The sequence below is a fragment of the Cynocephalus volans genome, chromosome 5, assembly GCF_027409185.1.
Source record: "Cynocephalus volans isolate mCynVol1 chromosome 5, mCynVol1.pri, whole genome shotgun sequence".
Classification (NCBI taxonomy): Eukaryota; Metazoa; Chordata; class Mammalia; order Dermoptera; family Cynocephalidae; genus Cynocephalus; species Cynocephalus volans.
The window spans coordinates 17598403-17623857 of NC_084464.1; the positions used below are offsets into that span (position 1 = coordinate 17598403).

Below are 25455 nucleotides of genomic sequence, written 5' to 3' on the forward strand. Positions count from 1 at the left end.
GAGCTTAATCACTGAATGACTGAATGGCCCATCACTTTTCAAGGATAAAAGTCATCTGCAGACCTGGGTGTCTTCATGTCTATTTCTCTGTTCAGTGAGCTGGTCCCAGCTTTCTGCATCTCAACTTCATGCTCACAAGAGAGCTTAGAAACTCTAGAGTGGCAGTTCAGTCCTCTGAGCAAACTTCCTTCCAGCAAAGTTTACACTTTGACCTGCCAAAACAAAAGACTTCTCTTGAATGTGTTCCATACATTGTAACTCCAGTGTCTCTGGCTGCCACCTGCATTCAGTAGAAAGTTCTTTATGTCACAAATAGACACTCATACCTCTTCATCTTTTATCAAAATCCATCAGAACACTGCCACTTTTGTTCTGCTTTCAAAATTTCTGAAGTGGGTGATTTTTCCCCAAGGAACTATATATACCTTTGTAGCCCCAGTGGGGCTGCAGGAATGAGGGCATGTACCAGGCACACCAGATAGTGTGGAAGGAAAGAACACCACCCCCAAGTGTGGATGTGACCTAATGTGACCTTCAACAGGTTCTTTCTTCATTTGTTGGCTCTAGTTTCTTGTTCTGCAGAAAGAGGTTTGGTCAGATAGTGTCTCAAGTCTCTTCCACTCCTGGAAAACTATAATTAAGCTTGAGATATGTGCCCCGAGGGCACCTACCCCATCCCAAGTAAAGCTATTCACCAAGCCCCCTCCTAGAAACACAAGTTCAAGGCTTGCTTTGGTAGATGTATCTCAATCTCCAAAAACAATAGAAAGTAATAGGGGCTTTTACCCAGATTTCTAACCTTCTCCTTAAAAATGCCATGGCTGAGTCTCTTATGAGACACATGTTGACCAGGACCCAACTGTCAAGTGGTGCTTAGTCATTTTTTATTCGATATTCACAGATTTGAGTTTTCTCAAGCATTTCCAGTGGTCTACACAATATGGAACAATGAGTAATTTTTCTGGGGCCCAATTTCAGTAGCAGATGTCAGAACAAGCCAATTGGCCAATCCAGCCTCCGTTGGGAGAGGGGGCCTTGCTTTTTTCCTCTCCCCTTAGCAGACTCAGCAACCATCATGAAGTAATAAAAATGTCACTTATTTGATGAAAACAGCTCCAAAGAGGGCCAAGTGATTAAGCTGATGATGAAAATGTAAAAAGAGAAAATGATGATTCTTCCAGAACACAGAAGTTTTAGCTAATTACGATGGCATGGTAGCGGCTCTGGTCTCCTAAGGCACAAAGAGAGTGGGGGAAATCCCTCAGTATTTTTCTGTCCTTTTTCTTCATTGTCTAGTGCAACCCACAGGCAAGCCCACAGCAGAGTCCATGACAGCAGCAAAGAAACCAGCAACAGAAAACTTCAGGAGCCACAGCTCTGAGGAAAGAAACCTTGCTCTCAGTCTGGTGGAACTGCAGCACCAAGGAAGTGGCATCAAACACTATTGTTCCTCTTCTCTCTCTCTGTCTCTCTCTCTGCCCCCCATCCCGCTTTCACTCTGCTACAATGTAGTCATGGAAGAGGTTGACAACCATAAAAGGGAGCCTTGGGGAACCAGAGGTACCAGGAAGAGAGTGGAGAGAGAGGAGCTTGAGAAAGCAACCCTATAAAGAGGTTTATGAACTCCTGGGCTGACTCCTGGCCTGAGCATGTACGGATCTGATCCTAATTATCATTCCCCAGAGGTGGAGAACTGAGTTAACAAGTAGGTCTCCCCAGGTCCCAGACTGACTACAGGAGCGGGGGAGATACAATTGGGACAGATCTGAATAGCACTGAAAGGATTTGAAAATCAAACTGACATTGGAACCACAGCCCAGAGAAGGTGGGTTGAAACCTGAGGCCTGAACTTAACCAGATCAAGTTCCACCCAAAACAAAATTGTGAAGAACCACGAAAACCTCAACATGCATGGGAAAAGACAATCAACAGATGCCAATGACACAATGACAAATATGGGAATTATCTGACAAATCTAAAATACTTGAATGGGCAATCTTGAACACTTTTGAAACAACAGTTAAAATACAAAGTTTATCACTAAGGAAATAGAAGATGTAAGGGAGAACAAAACAGAAATTTTAGAGCTGAAAATATAATAACCAATACAAAAATAAGTAAATAAACAAACAACAACTCACTAAATGTGCTCAACACCATATGACAGAGAAAAGAATTAGTGAACTTGAAGATAGACCAATAGGGAAGAAGAAAAAAAGATCTAAAAAAAACAAACAGAACCTCAAGGACCTGTGGGGAATGATAAAAATTCTCATATTTGTGTTGCTGGAATTCTAGAAGAGAGGCGAAAGAGTGCAGTGCTGAAAAAATGGCTGAAAACTTCCCAAATTCGGCAAAGGATATAACCTACAGATTTGAAAAGCTGAGTAAACTCCAAAAGGTTAAACACATAGAAATTGATGCCAAGATGCAACATAATAAAGTTGTTGAAAAATAAAGACAATGAAAAAAATGTTGAAAGTATCCAGAGTAAAACAATGCATTGCTAATAGAGGATTTTCAATTTGAATAATGGCAGATTTCTAATCAGAAACTATGGGGAGCAGAGGAAGTGGAACAACACTTTAAAGGGCTGAAAAAAGGAACTTGTAAACTCAGAATCCTGTGAAATAAATATGTTATTAGATAAAGAAAAACTAAGAGAATTGATGACCAGTGGACCTGCTTAAGAAGGTTGCTAACTAAGTTCTTCAGGCTACAGGGAAATGATCCCACAGGGAAACTTGGAACTTGAGGAATAAAAGAGCAACAGAAATGGTAAATGTCTTGGTAAACAGACTGCCTCTTTTTGAGTTCTTTAAAATATGTCTGATGGCTGAAATCAATGTTATATAGAGTATAATATTGATGGAGTTTTCAACATATGCAGATGTAATATGTAAAACACTTAAAACCTGAAGGGGGAAGGTAAAGTGATCTATATAATGGTTATTATATTCCAGTTCTATTCCAATTGAAGTGGCAAAATATTGATTCTAAAGTGCCTTTGGAATGTTAGGTTTGTATTTTTTTTAATCCCTACAGCAACTACTAAAAAAGTTATACCAAAATATGTAGCTAAAATCAAAATAAATTAAGATGAAATGACAAAAAAAAACTTTTAAAATAACACAAAAGACAGGAATGGGAAAGCAGAAAAATAAAAAACAGAAGGGGCGGAAACACAAATAATAAAATGGAACACCTAAATCCAAATGTATGGTAATTACATTGAATGTAAATGGTCTAAACACTAACTAGTTTTGACCTCAACTTTGACCCCCCTTTTGGGGATCCTAACTAGTTTTAAGATCCTCTAATAGGGTTTTGGAGACTTCTAGGAGCCACTGGACCATATGTTTAGAATCACTACTGTATTAATCCATTTCTGTTGCTTGTAACAAAATACTCAGAACTGGGTGATTTATAAGAAAACAAAATTTACTCCTTATAGTTTTGGAGTCCCAAGTCCAGTGAACACATCTGGTGAGGATCTTGTCCTGGTGGTGACTACAGCAACTCAGGGTATCATATTGCAAAATGGTGGAAGAGAGAGCAGAAAGAAAGAAACACAGACTCTCTTCTTTTAAAGCCCTCAGAACCACACCCCTCACCACCATTTTTAATCCATCCACCACTGTGGGGTGCTACAATCTAATCACCTCTTCAAAGCTCCACCTTTCAATTACCTTAATAGGATTTCCCATCTTCATAACAGTTACAGTGGGGGCCAGCTTCTAATACATAAAACTTGGGGGACACAATTCAAGCTTCAGTGAGTTTGTGGGGGACATAATTCAATCCACTACAACTGTACTTGAATGTACATCATTTGAAAACAACTGAAAGTGTTGAAAATGCTTGCCTCTGGAGAGTTGGAATTAGGATGGCTTTTGGGAAATGTCTGAGAGGGAACTTTCTTTTTTTAAAATCTACATTATTTGTCATAAGATGCAATAGTAAGTTAATGTCTTTTACTACCATAGAGTTTTCACCTACTTTATTTATTTCCTGCAGTTTTGATGCTATGCTATCAGGATTATAAAAATCATGAGCAATTTCCATAGTACATAGGTCCCATTATCATGAAACTGGCCACTTTGTCACATATAGTTATTTTGCCTTAAAACCAACCTTGACTGACATTAATAACAAGGCTTCTGCTTGAAATTCCAGCTCAAAATGACTGATTGACCACACATATTAATACCCACTCCCTCAAGAAATCTCATTAAAATTGATATCAAAGAAATTTTTAAATGTATGAATAAATGAAAGAATTTAGAGAGGGGACATTAGTGGACTACAGATGTCCACAAATTTCTTGAAAGAAAGCAAATTAAGGAAAGGTAAATGATAGCGCAGGAAGATGGAAGCAATGATCTAAAGAACACACAGAAGGAAAGAACCCTCGACAGTCCAGAACTTGGAGGCATCAGATATAACATCAGAGGTAAACATCAGAGGGCTGAAAACAAGGGCTGTATTTGGGAAATACTCTCACCAGGCCTCCAGCCCAGCCCTCACACCACTGCTGCAAAGGAATACACATCAAGGTTCCTCAGGTTTCATTAAGATCCTGAGCAATGCCTCCTGGTGTTTTGAGAGAGAACCCCTTTGTATAGTACACAAACAAGTTGCCAGTTAAGTTTAAAGGCAGCAGAAAGTTATTTCAACTATGAGAGAGATAAAAAAACATCCCATGAATGCAGCTTTACATGATCTAAATAATACTTGAGCACACCAACATAAATGAAAAACTGGAACTCATTAAAGAAGAGATACTAAGTTCATATTTTCTTACTGCACTGAAAGTTGCCCTTAAGTCCCCTGAAAGGCAGCTATAAACTGTTGACATGTAAATACATGCATTTTCCTTGTAAGATGTATCATAGCCTTGAAGATTTTATTAGGTTCTGATTCTATCACTCTAAATAGGTTGAGAATTGCTGGCATAATATGAAAATAATTACATTAAGAACTAAAAATAATTTAAAACACAGCATTAAGTTAAAATAATTATCGTAGCCACAGATACTAAATTGACTACAAAAGACAAAACCTATTCTTAAAAATATTTTTAAAGAGCTGTCTGGTTAGCTCAGTTGGTTACAGCACATTGTTATAACAAACACTGAGGACAAGGGTTCAGATCCCCAGACTGGCAAGACACCAAAAAAAAATTTTTTTAAATAATGAAAAATTACTAATAATTACTTGATAAAATTGTACATATTTTATGTACTTTTCTATAATTATATTTCAAAACAAAAGATACTTTTTTAAAAAACCCATACATCCAGACAGTGAGAAAAATCTGTATTTGTAACCCCTAAATAAATTTTCAAAGACTAGAAATTGAAGAGGAGAGGATTAGGGAAATAAAAGCATACATGTGCTATTATACATAAGGATGAATTCAAAATGTGGTTTATCCTTTATTGTGATAAATCAAACTCTCCTCCTGGAGAGTTTAAAAGGGAAACTAAAAATTATTATTAATGACTACTTACAAACTAAAAGAAATAGGAAAGCTGCTATCAGAAAACAGAAAATAAGTAATAACAAGGATGTGGAATCCTGTGCACTGCTGATAGAAATGTGAAATGGTGCAGCCACTGTGGAAAACATGGCAGGCCATCGAAAAATTTAAAATAAAATTACCATATGATCCAACAATTCCACTTTTGGGTATATACCTAAAAGGACTGAAAGCTGGAAGTCAAAGATATATTTGTACATCCATACCCATAGCAGCATTTTTTAATAATAGTCAAAAGGTGGGGGTCGCCACTGCATGATCTAACAGCCTGGGCCAGAGCACACGGAACAGGGAGAAGTCCTGCACAGGAAGTGAAAGCTCAACAGAGATCACACACCCTGTGGTACGTGATCCACCAGCCCAGCAGAGTCCAAGCTGACCAGAAAGGTGGCTCCCCGGAGAAGCCCAAGACCCGAGGCAACCACACACACAAGGCACTAGAGGCCAACTGAGCAGTCACGGAGGGAGCCATACGAAATTGGCAACCACAGCAACATCCTAGTTAGTCATTAGTCTCAAACCGGTGAACTGTGAAACCCCCGGCCACAATGAATAAACACCAAAAAAAAGATACCAGAAATACAAAAAATCAAGAAAGTACACCACCAAAAGTTAATAAATCTCAAACTCTAGATCCTATAGAACAAGAAGCCCTTGAAATGACTGACAAGGAATTTCGAGTGATAATTCTAAGGAAACTGAATGAGATACAAGAAAACTCAGCTAGACATCATGATGAAATGAGGAAAAGTATACAGGATCTGAAAGAGGAAATGTACAAGGAAATCAATGTCCTGAAAAAAAATGTAGCAGAACTTGCTGAACTGAAGAAGGTATTCAACGAAATAAAAAACACAACGGAGAGTTTAACCAGCAGGCTTGTCGAAGTTGAAGAGAGAACCTCTGAACTTGAAGATGGGCTGTTTGAAATAACACAAGCAGACAAAAAGAAAGAAAAAAGAATCAAGGACATTGAAGAAAATCTGAGAGAGATATCAGACAACCATAAGCGATCAAATATCCGAGTCATGGGTATTCCAGAAGGGGAGGAAAATGGAGATTCCATTGAAAACATATTCAACAAAATAGTGGCAGAAAACTTCCCAGGTATAGGAAAAATCACAGATCTTCAGATCCAGGAAGCTCAATGATCTCCAAATGTATTCAACCCAAAAAGACCTTCTCCAAGACATGTCATAGTCAAATTGGCAAAACTCAGAGATAAAGAGAGAATCTTAAAAGCTGCAAGAGAGAAGCGTCAAATCACCTATAAGGGAGCCCCAATCAGGTTAACATCAGACTTTTCATCACAAACCCTAAAAGCTAGAAAGGAATGGGATGATATTTTCAAAATACTAAAAGACAAAGATTGCCAGCCAAGAATACTCTACCCTGCAAGGCTACCCTTCCGAAATGAGGGGCAAATAGTATATTTCTCAGACAAACAAAAACTGCGGGAGTTCACTACCACAAGACCACCCTTACAAGAAATCCTCAAGGGAGTACTGGGTTTGGTTCCTGAAAAATAACTACCACTGCCATAAAGACCCAAGAAAAATCTAAACCCGCTAGTATAATAAAAATGGCATTCATGAAGAGAAAACAAGCTAACAAAAACACTATCTACAACCTAAGGAACCAACAAACACAGAAAACAAACAGTAAATCAGAAAGCAAGGAACAAAAGACACCTAAGACAACCAAACAACCAATAAAATGCTAGGAATAAATCAACACCTTTCAATAACAACTCTTAATGTAAAAGGCTTAGATTCCCCAATTAAAAGACACAGACTGGCTGACTGGATCAAAAAGCAGGACCCAACTATATGCTGCCTGCAAGAGACCCACCTCACCCATAAAGATTCACACCGACTAAGAGTGAAAGGATGGAAAAAGATTTACCATGCAAACAGAAAAGAAAAACGAGCTGGAGTAGCTATTCTTATATCGGACAAAATAGACTTTAAACTAAAAACCATAAAAAGAGACAATGAGGGACACTACTTAATGATAAAAGGACTGATCCATCAAGAAGACATAACAATCATAAATATGTATGCACCCAATGTTGGAGCAGCCAGATTTATAAAACAAACTCTATTAGACCTAAAGAAGGAAATAGACACTAATACCATAATAGCAGGGGACCTGAACACCCCACTGTCAATATTAGACAGATCATCTAGGCAAAGAATCAGTAGAGAAACACAAGATCTAAACAAGACTCTAGACCAATTGGAATTGGCAGATATCTACAGAACATTCCACCCAACAACCTCAGAATATTCATTCTTCTCATCAGCACATGGATCATTCTCCAGGATAGATCACATATTAGGTCACAAATCAAGTCTCAATAAATTCAAAAAAATTGCAATTATCCCATGTATCTTCTCAGACCACAATGGATTAAAACTAGAAATTAATAACAAACGAAACTCTGGAAACTATACAAACACATGGAAATTAAACAGCATTCTACTTAATGACATATGGGTCCAAGAAGAAATCAAGCAGGAAATCAAAAAATTTATTGAAACTAATGAAAACAATGATACATCATACCAAAACCTGTGGGATACTGCAAAAGCAGTATTGAGGGGAAAATTTATTGCATTAAACGCTCACTTCAGAAGAATAGAAAGATGGCAAGTGAACAACCTAACACTTCACCTTAAAGAACTAGAAAAACAAGAACAATCCAAACCTAAAGTTAGCAGACGGAAAGAAATCATTAAGATCAGAGCAGAACTTAATCAAATTGAAAACCAAAAAACAATTCAAAAGATCAACGAATCAAAAAGTTGGTTTTTTGAAAAGATAAATAAAATTGACAAACCATTAGCATGGCTAACAAAAAAAAGAAGAGAGAAGACTCAAAAAACAAAAATTAGAAATGAAAAAGGCAATATTACAACTGATTCATCTGAAATACAAGGAATCATTCGAGACTACTATAAACAACTATATGCCAACAAATTTGAAAATCTGGAGGAAATGGATAAATTTCTGGACACACACAAGCTCCCAAAACTGAACCGTGAAGACGTAGAAAATTTGAACAGACCAATAACAATAAAGGAGATTGAAGCTGTTATCAGAAGGTTCCCAACAAAGAAAAGCCCAGGACCAGATGGATTCACAGCAGAATTTTACCAAACATTCAAAGAGGAATTGACACCGATTCTTTACAAACTATTCCAAAAGATTGAAACGGACGCAAATCTCCCAAACTCATTCTATGAAGCAAACATCATCCTGATACCAAAACCAGGTAAAGATACAACCAAAAAAGAAAACTACAGGCCAATATCCTTGATGAATACAGACGCAAAAATCCTCACTAAATTACTAGCAAACAGAATACAGCAACACATACGTAAAATTATTCATCACGATCAAGTGGGATTCATCCCAGGGATGCAAGGTTGGTTCAACATACGCAAATCAATAAATGTGATACACCATATTAATAAACTCAAACACAAGGTCCATATGATCATCTCTATAGATGCTGAAAAAGCTTTTGATAAAGTTGAGCACTCATTCATGACAAAGATCCTCTATAAGTTAGGTATAGAGGGAAAGTATCTCAACATAATTAAAGCCATATATGCCAAACCCACAGCCAATATCATCCTGAATGGGGAAAAGCTGAAAGCTTTTCCTTTAAGAACAGGAACTAGACAAGGATGCCCACTCTCACCACTCCTATTCAACATAGTGTTGGAAGTACTAGCCAGAGCAATCAGAGAAGAGAAGGAAATAAAGGGCATCCAGATTGGAAAAGATGAAGTCAAACTGTCCGTTTGCAGATGACATGATCCTATATATCGAACAGCCTAAAACCTCTACAAAAAAACTGCTGGAATTGATAAATGATTTCAGCACAGTAGCAGGATACAAAATCAACACACAAAAATCAGTAGCATTTCTTTTCTCCAATAGTGAACATGCAGAAAGAGAAATCAAGAAAGCCTGCCCATTTACAATAGCCACCAAAAAAATAAAATACTTAGGAATTGAGTTAACCAAGGAGGTGAAAAATCTCTATAATGAGAACTACAAACCACTGCTGAGAGAAATTAGAGAGGATACAAGAAGATGGAAAGATATCCCATGCTCTTGGATTGGAAGAATCAACATAGTGAAAATGTCCATACTACCCAAAGTGATATACAAATTCAATGCAATCCCCATCAAAATTCCAAAGACATTTTTCTCAGAAATGGAAAAAACTATCCAGACATTTATATGGAACAATAAAAGACCACGCATAGCCAAAGCAATGCTGAGCAAAAAAAATAAAGCTGGAGGCATAACACTACCTGACTTTAAGCTATACTACAAAGCTATAATAACCAAAACAGTATGGTACTGGCATAAAAACAGACACACTGACCAATGGAATAGAATAGAGAATCCAGAAATCAACCCACACACTTACTGCCAGCTGATCTTTGACAAAGGCACCAAGCCTATTCACTGGGGAAGGGACTGCCTCTTCAGCAAATGGTGCTGGGAGAACTGGATATCCATATGCAGGAGAATGAAACTAGATCCATACCTCTCGCCGTATACTAAAATCAACTCAAAATGGATTAAGGATTTAAATATACACCCTGAAACAATAAAACTTCTTAAAGAAAACATAGGAGAAACACTTCAGGAAATAGGACTGGGCACAGACTTCATGAATACGACCCCAAAAGCACAGGCAACCAAAGGAAAAATAAACAAATGGGATTATATCAAACTAAAAAGCTTCTGCACAGCAAGAGAAACAATTAAAAGAGTTAAAAGACAACCAACAGAGTGGGAGAAAATATTTGCAAAATATATATCTGACAAAGGATTAATATCCAGAATATATAAGGAACTCAAACAACTGTACAAGAAGAAAACAAGCAACCCGATTAAAAAATGGGCAAAAGAGCTAAGTAGGCATTTCTCTAAGATATACAAATGGCCAACAGACATATGAAAAAATGCTCAACATCACTCAGCATCCGGGAAATGCAAATCAAAACCACATTGAGATACCATCTAACCCCAGTTAGGATGGCTAAAATCCAAAAGACTATGAACGATAAATGCTGGCGAGGTTGCGGAGAAAAAGGAACTCTCATACATTGTTGGTGGGACTGCAAAATGGTGCAGCCTCTATGGAAAATGGTATGGAGGTTCCTCAAACAATTGCAGATAGATCTACCATACGACCCAGCTATCCCACTGTTGGGAATATACCCAGAGGAATGGAAATCATCAAGTCGAAGGTATACCTGTTTCCCAATGTTTATCGCAGCACTCTTTACAATAGCCAAGAGTTGGAACCAGCCCAAATGCCCATCATCGGATGAGTGGATACGGAAAATGTGGTACATCTACACAATGGAATACTACTCAGCTATAAAAACGAATGAAATACTGCCATTTGCAACAACATGGATGGACCTTGAGAGAATTATATTAAGTGAAACAAGTCAGGCACAGAAAGAGAAATACCACATGTTCTCACTTATTGGTGGGAGCTAAAAATTAATATATAAATTCACACACACACACACACACACACACACACACACACACACTAACAGGAGGGGGGAAGAAGATATAACAACCATAATTATTTGAAGTTGATACGACAAGCAAACAGAAAGGACATTGTTGGGGGGGAGGGGGGGAGGGAGAAGGGAGGGAGGTTTTGGTGATGGGGAGCAATAATCAGCCACAATGTATATTGACAAAATAAAATTAAAAAAAAATAAATAAATAAATAAAAATAAATTAAAAAAAAAAAATAAATAATAGTCAAAAGGTGGAAGCAACCTAAGCATCTATCAATGGATGAATGAATGAACAAAACATGGCATATCCATACAATGGAATGTTATTCAGCCTTAAAGGAAGGAAATTCTGACACGTGCTACAACATGGATGAGCCGTGAAGACAGTATGCTTAGTGACATAAGCCAGTCACAAAAGGACGAATACTGTATGATTTCACTTATTGAGTATCTAGAAAAGTCAAATTCATAGGGACAAAAAATAGAATGGTCGTTTATATTAACAAATGTATTAGTTTTATGGAAGGCATCAGTAAAAAATAGAATCCTTTCATTAATACCAAGAAAATATCCAATGAAATTCATAACCCATTTCTGTTGAAAACTCTTGAAGATTGTCTTAAACCAAAAGCCAACATCACACTTATAACCCTGAAAGATGTCCCTTATAACCTTCACAATTTTATATTTTGGAAATTATAGCTAATATAAACAAATATAAATCAGAAATAAGAGTTATATTACTATCAGGGAAAGTAAAGCATGCATCAGTTTTTGGACAACATAACTATAACCCTAGTGATCTAAAAGCCTATTCTAAAGTTCATAGAGTACCCTTCTTTCTTTCCATCTTCACTGCTCCCACCTTAGTTCAAGTTCATCCTTTATTTGACATTGATGTCCTCCCAACACCCCCAAGTACTCTTTCTCTGTGTAACCCATTTTCATGCACTGCAGCCAGTTTGATCTTTTAAGATATCTTCCTGCAGGACAGTTTCCAGGTGGCCTTGGATTGACCCAGTTCTTCCCCCTTTCTTATTTGTACTTTCTAAGAATAACCGTAAAATGTGCTGGGAATGCAATGTCCTGCAACATCCTGAGACAGGGAGGGGCTATGCAGAACCACCCAGGCTCTGTTCTGTTCCTCCCCTAGGAACAAGATGTCCTTTAACACTTCAGCCCCCGGGGAATAAAACTTAGGGCAGGTTGCTTTCTGGGATTCCTCAACTGCAGTGCATGTGGGGCATGTACAGATGAGACATCATCTGCCCAGGGCAGCTTTCCTGAGCCTTGGGGGATAAGGTCACAATGGATCCTAGGCTTCTGTTGTCCCTTGCTGCCTATCTGTAAGTAATAAACCCGCTTCCTGTAACTTGTTCGGTATGTGGGTGTTGTCTCACCCGACAGAGCTAAGTTGATAACCACCGCATAGTGAACTTGCTTCACACTTCCTACTTTAAATTTTTCAATAACTTCCTTTTGTCTTTATAATAAAATCCAAACTCTGACTATAACCTATGAGGTCCTAAGTAATTTTCTGCACAATATTTAGTACCTGAAATTATTTTATTTATTTGTCTGACAATTCTTTTTTGTCTCTCTCTGCTAAGAAGGTGAGCCCTTTGAAAGCAAGGCCTTTACGTGTCTGTTTCACCCCCATCTTCCTGGTGCCTTAGACAGGTCAGGCACATGGCAACTGCTTAATAAACACCTCTTGAAGACATAAAGGAACGAACTCCAATTCTGAGCATCTGTAATCTACCAAAGAAAGTAAACATTTTTCTGTGGAAAGTTTCATGGGGAAAAGTTTGATTACAGCATTCAATAGACAAAAATTTCAGCGTGAAATTAATAAAAAGGAATAAAGCTATCCAGAACACAATGTACTATTTTTTAAATGGGTTTGAGATTAGCAATTAGTACTCAATATGAGTTCGGAATAGTATAACAACAGCATACAAGTTGGTCCTGGCTTTTGAAAATTAATAAAGCTAAGTACAAGGTTTAAGAAATCACTGCCTAGAAATTCACAGTTAAGCAAATTAACCCCAGCTACAATAAAAAGTTTTGTGGTCCTAGGTGTATCTGCCATAACTTTATTTTAGTAAGAAGGAATTTACTTTAGAGTTAAGAAGGGATTTATTGCCTTTTAATATACAGCATCAGTAACAGAAAAGGTGAAATAGCCTATGGATAGTGTCACATTTTATCCACTACTTCTCTAAAAATATACTGTTACTCGACTGAGCAAATTCCCTTGGAGTTATGATACTACAGAATTCTCTATCAGAGAGAGTTCTTATTCTACTGTACTGAGTCCTTATTCCCTGGGATGTATGATACAGCAGAATTCTCTAAGGGACATAGAGAACTTTAGAGCTCTCTGTATTCTATGGAGGATTTCTTAAAGAAGATCAATAGTGGATACCATAATGCATATCCTACAACAGTGCATGCTACTGTTCTAAAAACTTGCCATTTTTAAGAAAAAATAAATTTAATAAAATGGAAAAACAAATAAATAAAAATATTTAATTTCTGTGTAGTATGGTCTTTGGCTAATGAAAGAAAGTAGATAAAATATCTTCTGAAGATGGAGCATCTTTCCACAATCCCCATGTATCCAACATTCCTAAGGTCCTCCTTGACCACTCCAGTCCACAGTAGGAGTTCTCATAACCAACTCTTTCAAGTCCGCTTGCACAAACAGCTGCTTCCTGTTTGTGAAGGCAAATACCAAGTGCTTTGCTTTATCAACAAACATTTATTCCACCTCACAAGGCACCAGGCACTTGGGCCACAAAGTGCCTGGAACAAGCACAGTTGTGCAAGCCTATTTCTTGCCTAAGGGTGCCTGTGCAAAAGGACACATGGGGGCTGAGATCCAGCCATCTTGGTTTGCCAAGTCAGGTGCTGTCCAAACCCTGAGCTCATGGGGTTGCATATGCCCAACTGGGCCACCCTTTTTCATTCACATAGAAATGTGCCATGTGGATTAGTGTTGACTCTGGCCCTCTTTTTGAAGTGGGGAAAAAAAAGGTTCCTCGACTCTTATCTTAAGACCTACAAAACAAGGAAGTGGTCTCTCCTCTCAGACCAAACTTTGATTCTTTTAATTGAAAGGAGATGGAAATTGTAGGATATCAGAGGTCAGAAACTGGCTCAAAGGGTTTTTATGGTCCCCTCATTCCTAATCAAATGCAGTGGTATGCAAAATTCAGATACTGCCCACACTGCTTCCAACCCTCTCCTGAAGGAGGTACTGTATTATTTTGTTTCTGTTGCTTATAAGAGAATACCTGAAACTGGGTAATTTATAAAGAAACTAAATTTATTTCTTACAGTTTTGGAGGCTGGGAAGTCCAAGGTCCAGGGAACACATCTAGTGAGGGCCTTCTTGGTGGTGGCTTTCTACAGGGTCCCATGGTGACCAGGGTGTCACATGGTAAGGATGGGCCAAGCAAGAGAGCTAACCTCTTAAAGTCATCAGAACCATGCCCATTACTTCATGAATGGATCAATCAACTCACGAGGGCACAGTCCTTACAATCTAATCACCTCTTAAAGGCCCCACCTTTCAAATACTATAATAGGATTCCTACCCTCCTATCACTGTTACAATGGGGGTCAAGTTTCTAATCTATGAGCATTTGTGGGACACATTTAACCCATAGCAGGTACCCTTTGGTTGTTTGGCTGATGCCTCTTATTTAACTGAGGGTTTGTGACCAAGGGAGCACCATGTTTTCCAGCTGAGTGTCTTCAGCCTATTGCAACATTTTCCAAAGTGAGGAGGGGCTTACACTTTTTTGATGTACCCTGGGCAGAAATTATGGGCCCATGGTGATAGTTGTCATAACTCTCTTAACTCAACTGATTGAATGAAGGGCAATTAATTTCTAGTCTTATTTTTCTAATAAAAAATACCACAATTTGGAAACCAATAGAGGTTTATTCCAAAAACTTGCAGAAATTACCTATTCTCCTCACTTATCACAATATATAGCTTATCTTCTGCAAAAGGGATTTGCAGATATTTGGAGAATCTTAGTTAAAAAATAATCAACAACTGGGTATATACCAAAAGAACTGAAAGTAGGAAGTACCAAGAGTAGCAAAATTCACAGAGACAATAAATAGAATGATGGTTGCCAGGGGCAGGGGAAAATGGGACATTGTTATTTAGTTGGAACAGAGTTTTAGTTTCACAAGATAAAAAGAGTTTTGGAGACTGGATGCACAACAAGGTGAATGTACTTAACACTACTGGACTGTATGCTTAAAAATGACTAACATGGTAAATTTTATCTTATATGTATTTTACCACAATTTTTTTTTTTTTTTTTTTTTTTTGTGACCGGTAAGGGGATCACAACCCTTGGCTTGATGTCTCCTGCACTGCGCTCAGCCAGTGAGCGCATCGGCCATTCCCATATAGGATCCGAACCCGCGGCGGGAATGCCACTGAGCTCCCAGTGCTGCACTCTCCCAAGTGAGCCACGGAGTCGGCCCACCACAATTTTTAAAAATTGTGAACAAAAATTAGAGTCTAACAATTCCATCTGTTTCTCTTAAAAAAGTGAGAATCTTCACATAGTAATGTCAGGTTGCCTCAGACCCTTAAATATATTTTCCTGAGAGGTTTTTCCATCTCATTTCTCCAATCTGTAATTCTTTTCCATTAATATCAAATTCATTTACCTAAATTCAATTCATCAAAGATTAGCTTTTTTGGATTAAAATAATAAGCTATTTGACTTTTTGACACAATATTTCTATCTTGTGACTTAACAAAAATAAGTATTGCTTACTAGAAACCCTGCATGTTTTCATACTAATCCTTGCCCTTGGCTCTGTTCACCCATAAGAATAATCAGCAGAGAGAACACCGTGTTTAAAAGTTTGAGCTTCCAGATCAGACAGCCGCTTATGAACAGTGAGACTTTGGGCAAGCTGTTTAGACTCTCTGTGCTTCAATTTCTTCATCTGTAAAATAACAGAAGTAATTTTACCTATCCCTGAGGTAATTTTGGATAATACATGTGGCATATTGTGGCCTATTAACGATGGTGAGCTTAAGTCATTGACCTTAAGAGGTTATTGAACTCTTATTGATGTTATTGTTGTTATAGCAAACACATGGATCCTTCTTCCCCAGTGTGTGGCTTCTTTGAAGAAGTTCTGCTGGAGACTCTTTGTCCTTTCTCTGTATCAGCAGAAAGATCAGCCACCTGCCATTCCACAACTTCTCCTCAGCAAACTCATCACTCCACAAGGTACCCAATCATCTACCAGAAAGCCTCAAATTCACTCCAACACTGTCCTCTGCAATAGCCTGGCACATAATAGATGATCAATAAATATTTTTTGAAAAAATGATTGAAGAATAAATGAATGAATGAATGTTGTCAATTTGCCAGCCTTGCTAAATGCTGCCAATACCTTAATGAACCACATGACCATGGCAAATCATTCATTTTATTATCAACCATGTAAGTAAGTTATCAGTCTTAACTCCCTGTGATTGATAGCAACACTCTAAATATCTTAATTCTATCTGACATGGGCACCTATGGAATCTCTGTAAGGCATGTAATTAGATTTATGAGGTCTGTCAGCAATGTGCACTACATTTCTGCTCCATGAAATTCCACAGATGCTTAGAATGAAATGAGTTATTCAAGAGAATAATCATATTGTAATAAAGAAAGCATTACATTTGTTGGATTGAACCTGTGAATTTTCCATCAATGAGTCCACTTCAATTTATTGCAACGTGTCCAGCACAATGGAAGACATTGTTGAGGGGGTGTGGGGAACTAGCAAAATCCAATAGCCTAGAGCTAGGGACCCAAGTCATACCTTTGACATGACATTGTCAAATGCAGGACCAGGCTGTGAGGGTGGGGGAGCCCAACACACAGGGTGGAGTCCCAAAGCAGGTATGTCAGATGCAGAGAAAATCCAATGGGTCAAATGCAAGAGACCAAACCCACAAAGCAGTGTAAAATCAGACCAATGGGAGTCAGTAATTTATAGCAGCCACTACAACTTTCCCCCATGAGGTAAATGTGAGCACCCTGAACTGAAAAGAAAGATATGAGGTGTCAGCAGGGAAAGAGAAAACATTTTAAAAAATTTGAAAAGAGCCAAGAAGAAACTTGAGAACTGAAAAATAGAATATGTAAAATAAAAAAGGTACTAGATGGGCTCAAAAGCAGAATGGAGATGACACGGGAAAGTGTCAGGGAACTTAAAAATGGATCAATAGTAATTACCCAATCTGAAGAACAGAGAGAAAAGGGATTAAGAAATAGGTAAACAGCCACAGGGACCTGTGGAACAATCTCAATGTCATTAGAGTCAGTGAGGAAGAGGGGAAAAATATTAGGACAGACAAAATACTTGAAGAAATAATGACTAAAAACCCCTCAAATATGGTGAAAGACATAAATTCACAGATTCAAGAAGTTCAGCAACCTCCAAACAAGATACACTCAAAGAAAACCATCTTTATATACATCAAAATCAAACTGCTGAAAGCCAAAGATAAGAAAAATATCTTAAAAGGAGCCACAGGAAAATTATACATTTTGTATAGGGAAAAAAATAATTCAAATACTACAGATATTATAGAACACTAAAATTTCTCATCAGAAAATATAAAGGCAGTGGAGCAAAATCTTTCAAGTGCCAAAAGAAAAGAAATGTCAACTCAGAATTCTATACCCAGTGAAAAATATCCTTCAGGAATAAAAGTAAAATAAGGGTATTCTCATGTGAAAGAAAACAAAAGGAATTCATTGCCAATATATCCATTCAAAGAGAAATTGCTCAAGAAAGTTAAGGCTGAAGGAAAATGTTCTCAGAAGGAAAGTTGGAGCTTGAGGAATGAAGGAAAAACAACAGAAATGATAAATATCTGGTTAAATATTTTTCTTTTTTAAAGTTATTGAAACTATGTGTGAAGGTTGAAAGCAAAACTGCAACACTGTTTGGGAGGGCATCTGCTGTAACACATAACAACTCCAATGTAAAGGTAGGAGGGTAAATCCAACTATACGATTGCAAGTCTTCTACATTTTACTTGAAGTTGTTAAATATTATCTTTAAGTAAACTAAAAGCTTAAATACACATATTATAATCCCTAGAGCAATCCCTGGAGAAAAAATACAAGAGATGTAGCAAAAGAGCTAATAGATAAATTTAAATGGAATACTAAAAAATATTCAAAAGAAGGCAGGGAGGGGAAACAAAAGAACAAAAAATGGAGGGGACAAAGAGAAAAATAAAATAGTAGGCCTAAATCCAACTATATCAGCAATTAATCACATTAAATGTAAATGGTCTAAATACATAATTTAAAAAACAAAGACTGTCAGAGTGGATGTTTTAAAAATAATTTTTTTACATTCTAAGATGTTGTGGAGCAGTTGTTGGGGAGGGGAGGAGATGGGAAAGGGGAAGGAAATACAGTGGGAGGAGGAGGGAGGAGAGGGGCTGTGGTTGAGGCCTGTGGCATCCCCCTCATTCTAGCAGGGGAGCCCTGGAAGCTTCCAGTGGTGGATTAGTGGTCATTGCTGGGCTGGATGTGGACACTGGAGTGGCATGACTGAGGCCCTTGGTCCCCCAACCCTGACTCAGGAGCCCAGGGAACTTCCAGCAGCAGCTCAGTGGTTGTCGCCAGGCTGGATGTGGAGTTGGGGGGTGGTGGCTGAGACCCTCAGCCCTACCCTGACCTCTCTTAGGAGCCTGAGGGGTTTCTAGTCTTCAAGGTTTTATAGGTATTCTTTGTTAGTGTTAGACCTTTACTGGTTAATATCAGTACCTTGTTTCTGATCTGTGGGTTTTTTGGTTTTTTCTTTTAGTTGTGTTGGATTATTCACTATTCTGAACAGTATAAATTCTGCACTGGAACTAATTTGTTGTCCTTCAGTTACTTCTAAAATGGGGGAACTTCCTGTAGGAACCAGCACTTGAGCCCTGTGGTTGAGCTAAATTGCTGCTTTGCTGCTGATTCCCTGGGGAAGGCTTTTTATGCAGCTCAGGTTTTAATTGTTGGCTCTGTAATCACTTCTGGGTCTTGTGAGGTCTGGTACACCTCAGTTGTGTGGAAACTCTGTCTGGGCCTGAGTCTTTTTAGCAAACTGCACCCCTTGCAGTTCTATATCCCTGACCAGGTGAAACTGAATGGGCCTGTGCTAATGGGAGGACAGATCAGCTGCCCATACTGTACCTCAGTGGGCCCTCGCTCTAAACACTTCCCATAGGACGGGCCATGTGCCAGTCCCTTTCAATGACTCACCAGCCTCTGAGTGGCTCATTTTTTCAGTTGTTGTGACCCCTTGCTCCTATTTGGGTCCATGGGAACCCTGTTAGTGGTGTTGCTGGCCTTGGAGGCCACCAAGGCCCTCTTCTCCCCTGCAGTCTCCAAGCAACTTTATATGAAGGGCACAGCAGTGGCATTTGCCAGCTCTTGCTCCGTGTGCTCACCAGGGCCAGCCTTGAAGTGGTCAAGGCTTGAAACAGTCAGAGTGGTCCTTCCTTTCTCTCATCCTGGCTTCTTCTGCCTTCACGAACTCTGTAGGTCTCTCCTCCTCTTCCCCTGAGCTCTAGGGGCCCAAGCTTGGCAGTCATTGCTTTTTAAATCGTTTGATTGTGGGAGAGAGTGACACTGGTATTGTCTATTCTGCCACCTGATTCCAAATCTGGAAGTTAAAAAAAAACTACTACAAGAAACCCAGTTTAATCTGGAAGTTAAAAAAAAAACTACTACAAGAAACCCAGTTTAAATATTATAATGTACATAGATTAAAATTAAAAGGATGGAAACAGATAAACCATGCAAACACTAATAAAAAGAAAGCTGTACTGTCTATATTAACATCAAATAAATTAGACTTGAGATCAAGTCTAAAATTATTTACCAGGCATAAAAAGGGACAGTACATAATGATCAAAAGGACAACTCATCAAGAAATCATCAATTTGTACCCATGTAACAACACAGCTCCAAAATGCATGAAGCAAAAACTGACAGAACCAGTAGATAAATAGACACATTTATTCACAATAAATAGTCACAATTATACTTGGCCACATAAGCATTCCTCTCTTAGTAATGCATAGAAGAAGCAGACAGATAATTGGTAAGTGACATTTAAATAATATCCACCCAACAACAATAAAATACAAATTCTTTTGAAGGCACATGTAACATTCACCAAGACAGACCATCTATGGGGCCATAAAACACACTGCATCAAATTTTAAAAAACTAAATTCATATAAAATATGCTCTTGGGACATAATGAAATCAAATTTGAAATCAATAAAAGAAAAGTATCTGAAAAATCCTCAAATACCTGGAAATAACTCACCTCTCTCTCCCCTCATGAAAGACGACTCTGAGGCATGCGCTCTTCACCAGCCCCAGGCTTCCCCAGTGGGACTGAGCTTCATCTGTCCACAGAGGTGACTTGCTGGGTAATTCACCCCTCACTGCCAGCCCTTCCTTGCCTCTCTTACTTCCCTACTCACAGACCAATGCTTCCTGGGATCATTTCCCAAATAAACTTTTTCTTGGGGTGTGCTTCTGGGAGAACTCAAGCTAAGACAACTGTATGCAGAGTTAATTATCATTATTCATGATAATCAGATTTTCTCAAGTCACAGCAAACATGGAATAAGTTAATACTGAACCATCATTCTAGGGGAAATCCGAGGTTAGATTCCTTCGGACCTCTGGTTACAACACTCTCAATAACCAGTCAATACGTACCCCAGTCTCATGTGTGTTTCTGTTTAAAGACACCTTATTTCATATACATTGTCAATTCATTAACATTGAACTCATCAAAAGCACTGTAACTCATGCCTGAATGAAGCTTATCCAACACACGTTTCCTCTGAAAGGTACATCACTGCCTTCTGTGCTTAGGAACGCTAGATGGCACTTCAGCATTATATTAGGGGCCATTTTAAACAACAAAAAGCACAAAAATATTAAAAACATGGCACTAAAGAGACCACAAGGACACCTGTTTACAGTATGACACTTGAAACGAAAAGGCAGAGCATCACCTTGTTGGACCTTGCTGTGAACATGTACTCCAGGTGAGTCAGATTTTCCACCCCTCTGGGTATGTCTGTGAATCGTACGAAGGCCCCGTGCATATTGATTTTGGGATTACAAATACATTTTAGCAAATTCACAAATACAGAATCCGAAAATAATGATGATCGACTGTGTCTTTTTAATAAATTTAAAGTCTTGAGTTGGTGATTTATGGATGAATTTTTCATCTACTTCTTTCTTGCACAGAGAGGAGAAGGCTGGATGACCTTTGCTTAGTCAACAAGGATGCCACCTGCTTCCATCAACCACGGATGCCATGCTCTAATCTTCCTTGGCCCTTGAATAAGTAAATTATACAACACTGGCCTTAATACATACTGTATGACTCTCTTGCGACTCTCCTCAGCTGACTTTATAGTAGCTGTCGTTTTTGTTCTTTTCTAATCATTTGGACAGGTTGTATGCTAAGCTTTGGTGTAAACAAAAAAAAGTGGAATGACTCTGGGAAAAAGCCACTTCTTACACAGTAATATCAATCAGTTCCAATCATTCTCAGAGAGGATACCTGAGGGGGATTTTGCTAGAGAAGAGTAGTTGAAAAATCCTTGAGCACAAGGTGGGTTAATGTGTTAACTGTGAATAAGAACCAACACTCAAAAGCAGATAGGATTCCAGCATGTTGTTTTTAACATCTCTCACATGAGCACGTAAGACTGTGTAGGAAGGTTATACAAAGCCTAGCTAGAAAAAAAAAAAAAAAAGCAGATTAATTTTGTAAAGAAGGTATAATAATAACATAGGATTAATTTAACTCGAGCAATGTCACTGAACTGAAGCAGGAAAAAATTTTGACAGAAAACATAGAAGAAGGACTAACAATCTTTATGACTAATAGAAGAAGTTATAATAAATTTCCCCCCAGAAATGTAAAGAGTTAAATAACATCACACTTTCTTGGTACGTCTTTTCCTAATCCATTTCAGCACAAGAACCTGACAATAGGTAAATTCCTTCCCCTCGAGCTACCACTCACTGAAAAAGAACTATTTCAAAGCACAAAGACACTCATGTTAACACCTTCTGACAACTTAATAAAAAGGTAACAATTGACTCACAGCACATGTGGAAAATCATGGGCTAGGCAGAAACTTTCAACTCACCCCTCATTCAACAAACATTAAGAGTATTTTGTGTCAATCAGTGTGTCAAGGAACAGGAAATGGAGTTTAATACAGGGCAGAATTCTTCCCAGGGTATGCCCTTGGGTGAATAATGAGACAAATTACTAATCAGACATGAACACAGTGACATAGGTATTAGGAGAAAGAGCAGCTCAGGAGACTGGAGGAGCTCAGAGGAGAGAGCTTACCCAATGGACAGGTCAGAGGAGATTTCCTGGATATGCTGGTGCCCGGGAATGTGGAGAGATCATGGGAATGTGGGGGCTCAGAGAAGCTGAGCATCCCAAGTTCACCTGCAGCAGAAGGTGCAGGGTGGGGCTGGAGAGATGAGTGAGCATGTAGGCAAAGGCACATTCCTGCGGACCTCATATGCCAGGTGAAGAAGGTTGCATTTGTTAAGAAGGTAAAGGGGACTCACTGTGAGATTTCCAGTCACAAGAGAAGATCAGAGGAGAACTGTGAGTGTAGTGTCAGATTTACAACCTAGGGAGATAAGTCAGGAAGCAGAGAGAATGGACTGCAAAGGTGGGACTGAATCAGCAAAACTGGGAAGTGGCTGCTACAGTAAAACTGGATGAGGTCCTGAATTACGACCATGTACAGGGAAATGAGAAGGGGGAAAAAATCAATATTTAAGAGGCAGAACTGCCTGTAGTTGGTGACTGACAGATGTGGATGTCAGTGGGAAAGAGGAAATCGAGGACTCTTCCAGATTTCCAGTTTGCAGTTAATTGGACAGTGGTGCCAGAATAGTTCCTCATGACTGAATGCGATGGACTTTTCACAAGCTGTAATAGCAGTATCTGACAATTTAAGTATCTGAAATGAAAATAATCATTATGACTGACAGATTTACATGGTAGATTCTACTCTGAGATCTTAAAAAAGAAACATTTAGCACCACCACTGAGTGCAACACTGTGGACACCCTGGTCCCTAAGATTCCTTATAGCCAGAGACAGCTTCTCCTGGGCACCTTGACTGCTAGGAAGGTCTGGAATTCTCTATACAGTAGTCCCCACTTATCCACGGGAGATACAGTCCAAGACTCCAGCAGATGCCTGAAACTGCAGGTAGTATAGAATCCTATAAATACTATGCTTTTTCTTATATATACATACCTATGATAAAGTTTAATATACAAACTAGGCACAGTAAGAGATTAACAATAACTAATAATAGAATGATTACAGCTGACAGAATGATTATACTGTACTAGAAGTTATGTGAATGTGATACCCTCTCTCTTTTATGTTGCTTCGCCTCCCACGGATTTGTCACCCCTTTTCCCCTGGGTGATGGAGCTGCCAAAGATTACTCAAAGCCCATCTCTTCTGAGCAGTGAGAAGCCCCGAAAAGGGGTTAATCTCCTGGAACCCTCAAGATAGAGGCATTCCTTCCATTTGAGAAATTAACCCCGACTTGGGGTTCTCTTCCCGCATTTATTCTCCAGACCAGGAAGTTACAGGAAGGGAACATAGGTGGGTTTTTTGCTAAGTATAGTTTAACAAGTTCAACAATAGAAGCTGGTAACATTCAGTAAGACAAGCACGGTGACATTCTATAATGCAATTAAGTCGATCCACTGACAAAAGCTTGATTTTAGCCAACATTCTCTTCTTACAGCAATTTCCCAGTATCTTTACATATCAATCAGTAACCTGTCTGTCTTTGAGCCAGCAACCTTGCTGTGTTACAATTCTTTATCTTACAACAGAGACTATAGTCTGGGGAAAATTTCCTGTCCTTTGCAAGGTTAATATTTGAAATTGCAAGGCTTTGGAAAATGAGGCCCTGTGAAGTACATTTGCTTTATGCATACTCCATACTCAAAATATCTTATTGTACTGTACTCACCCTTCTTCTTGTGACCTTTTGATCTGATAACGGAGCTGGCTGCTGAGTGACTAATAGGCAGGGAGTGTATACAATGTGGATTTGACTGGGATGGAGCAGAGGGCGTGAGATTTCATCACTCTATTCAGAACTGCACACAATTTAAAACATAAATTCTTTTTGGAATTTTCACTTAATATTTTTGGACCATGGTGGATGGTGGATAAGTAAAACCATGGAAAGTGAAACTGCAAATAAGGGCAGACTACTGTTCCCAGAACGTCAACTCCCCTCCTCGGCAGCACCGAACCCGGCAATCAATACTATAACACAGGATCCGACTGGACAACCCTCTCCCCAAGATCTTCATAAACACCAGGGGACCTGATCATATAACAGAGTGGAGATCAGAGCTTTGGATGAGTTCTTGAGTGGGCTTCTGTATTTCTTATTCTATCCAGAAGCACTACACTCAGAAAATGTAGTGGGAATCTGTGACTGCACTGAGAACTCGATGGCCACAGATGCCAGCTGTATCTTCAATGGCTCTCCACCGATCTCAGCACAGAACCCAAACTCTATGATATACAATGACCTTCATGCTCAAGGTGGAGTGCTACCCAACTCACAACGGTTCCCTTTCATTGAGAACCCGCCACCCCACCCAGCCATGGCAGCCTAGACTCTAGGCAGAAGTTTAGTAGATCAAGAGTGGACCCAGGATAACCCTCTGTCAGAAACGTCTGTCTCCTCAACCATCTCCCATCACTAAAACACTGACATGTAATGGGACTTTAGAAAATGACAGCTGGTAGGGATACAAATGATTTGTCCAATAGAAAAAAACATTGCCCCAGAGGTTATGGTTTTACTGCTCTATAGGATATCAACCAGTTTTGTACCTAACTTTGCAATCTAGTCCCGCATTCTTTTTACCTTGACTATACAAAGGTACTTCAAAATGTTTGTGGAAAAATGGAATTAAAGGATAATGGGAACTTTCTATGAACTTTTTGAATACCCCTCATATAAACCAGGCTTTCAAACTCGTCTTTACCATCCTGCTAATTAATGAGTTAAGTAAATCTTTGACATATGCTCCTATATTTTTAAAATCTTACTTTGACAAAGACAGCTAATTTCCTACACCCCATGCTTCTCTGTGTGAAACATGAGAGGTATAAGCCTGAGAAGAGTTCACCTATACTGTGAAAGATTTCACTGTCTAAACATGCTTACCGGTAAGA

The 25455-nt window shown here is 38.7% G+C and overlaps 1 long non-coding RNA gene across 1 annotated transcript in view; it reads right to left on the minus strand.

Annotated features, from left to right (window-relative positions):
• Positions 1–25455, minus strand: part of LOC134377815 (uncharacterized) — a 143009-nt gene that overhangs the window by 116351 nt on the left and 1203 nt on the right. The window lies entirely within an intron of this gene.